Here is a 7766-nt window from a genome sequence, read left to right on the forward strand (position 1 = left end):
GGAGGGAGAGAGGGAGGGAAGAAAAAACTTAGGCTGAAAGCTGCCTTTACATTTTTAGAATTTTAATTCTAACCTGTCTCTTGTATTCAAAAAGTCATTGCATATAGTTTCTCCCAACTGTTTTACCTTATCATCATAAGAAATAAAAATAAATTAATTAATTAAGGCTGGAATTGTTTCCAAAATGCATTTTCGGGAGTGGGATGGAGGTCCTAGACAAAAGGAAAAATCCCATAACATATCTTTGCATGTAGTCTTTATATGAATTTTCAGAATTTCCCAAGACATGGAATGCATTAAACTCAAGACACACAATAAAATAGGTTTCTGAATAACAAAGCTAGTCCATTTGATTCTTTATTCACTCAACAAATATGTAATGAGAACCAACAACATGCTTCCACAGAAAACATCAAGAGAAGAAAAAAGTGGGTGGATGAGGGTCCAGAAATGCAAATTCGTTCCTGCATGGAGCTCATGCCTGACTTGTTTACTCTAGCAACATTATCTCTCACTCAATTCTAATAATGCCCTACAGTCATATCACCTGAATATTAACTTTACTAATAATTATACATCACCTGTGTAACATATCCAACCCACCTATAACAATATGATTTCAACCCACTCCCAGAAAAATATCCATGCTTGGTGTTATCTTAGAACTCAAACATGATGGCTGACTGCCTACCATTCTATTTTCACCAATTTCAGAAAGATCACCATGTAAAAATCGTTGATTTCCTGAAGATCATTCCTTTTTCACAAGGCCTCGTTGCTCTGCCCATTTATGAAAAACAAATCCTTAATCATGTTATACATCAGAGAATGTGAACTAGGGCTAACCAATCATAGAGATATAACAAAATCAGCAGAAGTATCTTAGAAATATACATCCCTAAGTTTTAAAAGTCAAAAGGTATATTTTCTCTGATCCTAAATGTTTTCTGGAGTGTATTTTTAATGAATAAAAATCCTGTTCTAGAATATGGCTGGATGTGGATCCAAATGCAGAGATTAAAATAAAAAAATTATTTCTGGATATTTACATTGATTTTCAGAAGAGACTTAATGCTTTGCAAAATAAGACCTTTTATAACAGGCAGTCTATTGTATAAATTTAGTAGATGCTTGAAACTCATTTCAGTTAATGTCAGAGAGGTTGTTTCTCCATTACATGGCACATACAATATGCAATCATTTCATTCATTCTTTAATTCATAAATACAATTCAGCTTTTTCTAAATGCCACGCACTGTGCCTGGGGCTTGGGATAAAACTAAACAAAACAGACATGTGATCTGCCTGCATAGAGCTTAAAGTGTGTGAGGGATGCTGTCCATAATGGATTTGAAACAAAAGGACTGATAATGACTTCACAGAAAACACGAGGGAAGACTAGCATTGATATAATGTTGTGAGTCTCCCAGAGATGTCCACATTCAAATTCCCAGAACCTGTGAATATGTTACCTGACATGGCAAGAGGAATTTTGCAGATGTAATTAAGGTTAAGGGTCTTCAGATGGGACGATTATCCTGGATAATCTGGGTGGGTCCCACTAATCACATGAGTCCTAAAAAGAAGAGAATTTTTCCAAGGTGTGGTTAGAGAAAGAGAGATGAGGTTGGAAACAGGGTCAGAGAAACGTGACCTTGCTGCCTTACAAGATGGAGGCAGAGAACCATGAGGCAAGGAATGAGGGTGACCTCTAGAAACTGGAAAAGGCAAAAACAATGGACTCTTCCCTAGAGACTCCAGAAAACAATGCATTCCTCCAACACTTTGATTTTTACTCCAGTGAGGCCCAGGTCAGACTTTTGATTACAGAGCTGAAAGATTTAAATTTGTGTGGTTTAAGACACTAAGTGTGTGGTAATTTGTTACAGCAGCAATAGAAAACTAACCAAACATACACACATATGTATCCACTCATAAATTTAACAGGACAGTATATATTAGGGCAAACATATGAGAGGTGACAATGTGCTAGCAGCCCTCACTCTCAGCACCTCCTCAGCCTCCACGACCACCTGGCAGCGCTTGAGGAGCCCTTCAGTCCATCATGGCACCATGGGAGCCCCTCTCTGGGCTGGCTGAGGCGGGACCTGCCTCCCTCTGCTTGCAGGGAAGTGTGGAGGAAGAGGCACCAGTGGGAACCGCCGCTGCAAGCAGGGTGCTCGCAGGCCAGTGGGAGTCCCCGTGGGCGTGGGTGTGAGGGCGGGCACAGGCTAGGCGGGCTGGCACTGCACTCAAATTCTTGGGGGGCCTTAGCTGCCTCCCTGCCTGGCAGGGTTCAGGACTGGCGGGCAGCTCCGCCTGCAGCCCTGGTGCAGGATCCACTAGGTGAAGCCACTGGGCTCCTGAGCTGGATGGGGACTTCGAGAACTTTTATATCTAGCTGCAGGATTGTATGTGCACCAATCAGCACTCTGTATCTAGCTAACCTAGTGGGGACTTGGAGAACTTTTCCGTCTAGCACTCTGTGTCTAGCTCAAGGAATGTAAACATACCAATCAGCACTCTGTCAAAACGGACCAATCAGCTCTCTGTAAAATAGACCAATCAACTCTCTGTAAAATGGACAAATCAGCAGGATGTGGGTGGGGCCAGATAAGGGAATAAAAGCAGGCTGCCCAAGCCAGCCAGCAGTAACCTGCTGGGGTGCCCTTCCACGCTGTGGAAGCTTTGTTCTATCAGTCTTTGCAATAAATCTTGCTGCTGCTCACTCCTTGACTCCACGCTGCCTTTATGAGCTGTAACAGGCAGCTGTAACACTCACCGCGAAGGTCTGCAGCTTCACTCCTGAAGCCAATGAGACCACGAACCCACTGGGAAGAACAAACAACTCCAGACATGCTGCCTTTAAGAGCTGTAACACTCACTGTGAAGGTCTGCAGCTTCACTCCTGACAGCAAGACCACGAACCCACCAGAAGGAAGTAGCTCCAGACACATCTAAATGTCTGAAGGAACAAATTCCAGACACAACATCTTTAAGAACTGTAACACCCACCGCGAGGGTCCGCGGCTTCATTTTTGAAGCCAGTGAGACCAAGAACCCACCAATTCCAGACACAACATACATAATAGTGTTAAGTGGTTGTCTGTCTTGTCCGTTATAGACCCATCTGGTCTCATTTATTACTAATTTCTTCCTAATCTGACAAGACGTTGACCTTATTGAATGTTGAAATTCTATTTTAGAAAATGATCAAGACTTGCTGATCTGTTTAAGGAAGTGAATTTATTTAGAATTAGAGGAGTCATGGTTGTGTGGACTGAGCCTGCGACAAACATAAGCTGCATTCATTTCTCACTGCTGAACTGCTCTGGCTGGACGCAATAGACTTGCAAAATTTAAGCCAATCTCTGAAGTCTCCTTCAGCTAAAAGACTCACAGGTTTTGATTAATTAATCACTTTCAGTTTTTGTGCTTATCATCAAGCATTTACTCCATCAGCACAGCTCAATTACAAAAGCTACTGACTGATCTGAAAAACAACTGGGTCCACCAAAGGAAACACAGTATTCCTTAAAGTAGAAAGATGAGGACTTAAGTGCTAGAGCCATCTCAAGTCTTTGAGCAAACGCTGAGCAAGGTTTGAGTTTGGCTAGTTCCAGAAAAATGCATTCCCTTTCAGTAAAACTGATGCAACAGCTATAAAGTAGTAGTATTTGTGATAGAAACCTGGTGGCAGTAAACCTGGGGATGAGATCTCGTAATACACTCCACAGTTTTCCAGGTTGGTTCCTGCTACTTAATTCCAATATTCATTAGCTCAGTTCAATTTGCTTAGTTTAAGAAAACCATAAAATCACCACTATTTTGATGTGATATGTGTTTATTATATACAGGGCCAGTTTCAGGGGCCTGCTACTGCACACAGGATCCCAATTTTAGACAGGGTCCCAGGCTTGGGTTTTCATGCTATGCTACCACACTCTTGAAATTTTTAACAATTTTACCTTTGAATCTGTGTAGTCCAATGCGGCAATGAAGCACATGTCTTGGCTCATATGCAGTCCTACCTCCAAGTGACTTCCTGGGATAGTTCCTCAGACAGTTCTCCCACCCAGTGATTACTGCCGCCCTTTATCCCTTGTGGGGGCCTTGGCACACCCTGGGGTAGGTCAGGGTCATTTGGTGGAGCCACAGACGTCTGTGAGGGTCTGCAATCACTTTATAAGTACCTCTATACTCTAGAAATCTAATATTAAATAGCAAAAATAACCTTTCATAGGTCACTAGAGACTGTGTAAGAAAGCTACAGTTCCATTTCCCTGCTTTTTGAACAAGAAGCCTGACATTTTCATTTTGCACTAGGCCCCACAAATTACGTGGCCAACCTTATGTATGTGGGTAAGTGTGCACATGTGTGTATATCTGAGTTTGTATCTATAAAGAATAAAATAACTTTCTATTTATCCATTTTAGATAAACTGAACTTGTAACTTTGTAATTTCTAGAGAAAATAAATGTATCTATAACTTTACAGTATTTTATCTGTGAAGACGAGAATAATAATTGTAATAGTTTACAGATCATGGGAGAAGGCATTCCAATACAATATTATCTTCTGAGTTTTTTATGACTGATGAATTACCTTGAAAAATATTTAAGAATATATGATATGCTAAAATTGGGGATATTCTAGCTTCAGGCATTCTGGCAGCAGGACATGACATTACTAAAATTTTCTTATTAAAGAAATCTACCTTACAATTTTCATTTATTGACAGGTGAGAGATTTCTGGTCAGGGAGCAAAGTCATCAAATATTAAGAGTATGAAGATACATCAAATGTGTTGAAGGATCCTCAAAATGCACCAAATAATTTTAGTGCGTTTCAGTTATTCACACAAAGTACTTATATTGAACAATCTCAAATATCTTAAATTCATACCCAAAAAGTCACACGCTTTGTAACTAATCATTCTCAAAACATACCTACATGAGTCTTGAATTCTTCCATTTATGATAATGCAGATGAACAAAATATTCCTATTATAACTTTCATTTTGTTTAGCTCTATTATTTAAGGAATCTTCATAATCAACGTATAATTGACAACATATTCAAGATTTTTCTCTTCACTTTATAAATGTTACCAAGATTTGAGGGCAACAATAGTTATAGACATTCCATAGAGAAGAGACATATATTTCACATATATATGTATGTATACAATGAAACAAAATGGATTTTGAAACAAATATTTTTGCCCTAAATTTAGACATTTCCAATATTTCTGAGTGATAGCTAAAACTTAAAAAAAAAAAAAAAACTAGACACTGTCACATCTGAAAAAGATTAGCAGCTGCCAAAACTGTGTGGGTGCCTGTAATCCCAGCACTTTGGGAGGCCAAGGTGGGAGGGTCACTTGAGCCCAGGAGTTCGAGATCAGTCTGGGCATTATGGCAAAACCCCATCTCTACAAAAACTACAAAAATTAGCGGAGCATGGTAACACACCTGTAGTCCCAGCTACTTGGGAGGCTGAGGTAGAAGGATCCTGTGAGCCCAGGAGTTCGATGTTGCCATTAGCTGTGATCGCCCAACTGCACTTGAGCCTGGGCAACAGAGCAAGATACAGTCTATCTCCATAAAACAACAACAACAAAAATAACAACTGGCATGGGCTCTTTACACACCTTCAAACATAGCTCATGACCCCTGTAATATCACTTTTATTGACTACTAACTTCTAATGGCCTTTCATTATTCACCAATTTAATCCTGAGCAATCTGCCCCTCTCTTTATCTTCTTTATATCTCTTAAATTTATGTGCAACTTTGGTTTCCTTTCTCCAATCCTGATTTCCTTCTTCAACTAATACTGAGATGCTTCCACAAACAAAACGGTCACTTGTAAATACTCCTCTGGTTCTGACTTCATCCCTAGAAACTCCCAGGGTTGTTGTTCCCCAAAAATAACCAAGCAGAACTCACTTAGAAAATCAACCCATGTAAAATCACATACTCATTTGTAATTTATCCTGTTTTGTACACGGAAAGTATCTCAGCATATATTCAAAGTACAAGGAAAGAGGGGCTAGGGATGGGAGGGCAAACAAGTCACCTACATTGTTCATGTACTCTGAAAGCAGATCCTGAAGAGCCTGGCGAATGGCGTTGCATTCTGCAATAATCCGCTCCCGGTGGAAGTCCCTCGTGCATGAAGAATCTGCCAGGAGAGCAGCCCCACTGATAATGGCTTCGAGTCGTTTCTCTAGTGATGGTCTTATTTCCTCCTCAGTCACTGTGAGTGGATTCAGGACAATTAAATTCTAAGAGAAGAAAACATTTGTATGGTTAGAACTCCATAGCATTTCACTTTTATGAAAAACAGATGTTATTTTGTTTTTGCATTTAAAATTCAGATGTGATAATGAAGAGAACTGTGTTTTTACTGCCTCGACTGGTTCACACATAATGCTATGTAGTGATTATTATTCTGATAACTAATGAAAGTGATGCAACTGTGAGCATTTGTTCTAGCCTCAGACAGACCTGGATTCAGATCTTACCTTTTCCCCTCATGCAGATATCTTACACTTGCTGAGCCTCAACCTCTTGACCTATAAGAGCAGAACATTAATGTTGCCTGTGTTGTAAAACTGTTGAAAGAATGATATAAATGCTTAATACACTGACTGGAGCATATTAACTGTTATTTACAATAGTAACTTTTACAGGCTGCACTGTTTACACAATATTTTTTTTTCAATGTCCAATTATTTATTTATTTATTTATTTATTTATTTATTTATTTTTATTATTATTATACTTTAAGTTCTAGGGTACATGTGCATAATGTGCAGGTTTGTTACATATGTATATTGTGCCATGTTGCTGTGCTGCACCCATCAACTCGTCAGCACCCATCAACTCGTCATTTACATCAGGTATAACTCCCAATGCAATCCCTCCCCCTTCCCCCCTCCCCATGATAGGCCCCAGTGTGTGATGTTCCCCTTCCCAAGTCCAAGTGATCTCATTGTTCAGTTCCCACCTATGAGTGAGAACATGCGGTGTTTGGTTTTTTGTTCTTGTGATAGTTTGCTAAGAATGATGGTTTCCAGCTGCATCCATGTCCCTACAAAGGACACAAACTCATCCTTTTTTATGGCTGCATAGTATTCCATGGTGTATATGTGCCACATTTTCTTAATCCAGTCTGTCACTGATGGACATTTGGGTTGATTCCAAGTCTTTGCTATTGTGAATAGTGCCGCAATAAACATACGTGTGCATGTGTCTTTAGAGCAGCATGATTTATAATCCTTTGGGTATATACCCAGTAATGGGATGGCTGGGTCATATGGTACATCTAGTTCTAGATCCTTGAGGAATCGCCATACTGTTTTCCGTAATGGTTGAACTAGTTTACAATCCCACCAACAGTGTAAAAGTGTTCCTGTTTCTCCACATCCTCTCCAGCACCTGGTGTTTCCTGACTTTTGAATGATCGCCATTCTAACTGGTGTGAGATGGTATCTCATTGTGGTTTTGATTTGCATTTCTCTGATGGCCAGTGATGATGAGCACTTTTTCATGTGTCTGTTGGCTGTATGAATGTCTTCTTTTGAGAAATGTCTGTTCATATCCTTTGCCCACTTTTTGATGGGGTTGTTTGTTTTTTTCTTGTAAATTTGTTGGAGTTCTTTTTAGGTTCTGGATATTAACCCTTTGTCTGATGAGTAGATTGCAAAAATTTTCTTTGATGATGATGGTGACGTACTGATGGGGTTTTGGTGTAGGTGT

At 39.8% G+C, this 7766-nt stretch overlaps 1 long non-coding RNA gene across 1 annotated transcript; it reads right to left on the bottom strand.

Annotated features, from left to right (window-relative positions):
- Window positions 1-339: 339 nt before the first annotated feature.
- LOC112617423 lies at window positions 340-6291 on the bottom strand. The gene is made up of 2 exons (XR_003117898.1): window positions 6086-6291; window positions 340-1832 (listed from the first exon to the last, which is right to left on the bottom strand). It is a non-coding gene; the product is annotated as an uncharacterized LOC112617423 (long non-coding RNA).
- Between the last annotated feature and the right edge of the window lie 1475 nt (window positions 6292-7766).

The sequence above is a fragment of the Theropithecus gelada genome, unplaced genomic scaffold (genome assembly GCF_003255815.1).
Source record: "Theropithecus gelada isolate Dixy unplaced genomic scaffold, Tgel_1.0 HiC_scaffold_16245, whole genome shotgun sequence".
Classification (NCBI taxonomy): domain Eukaryota; kingdom Metazoa; phylum Chordata; class Mammalia; order Primates; family Cercopithecidae; genus Theropithecus; species Theropithecus gelada.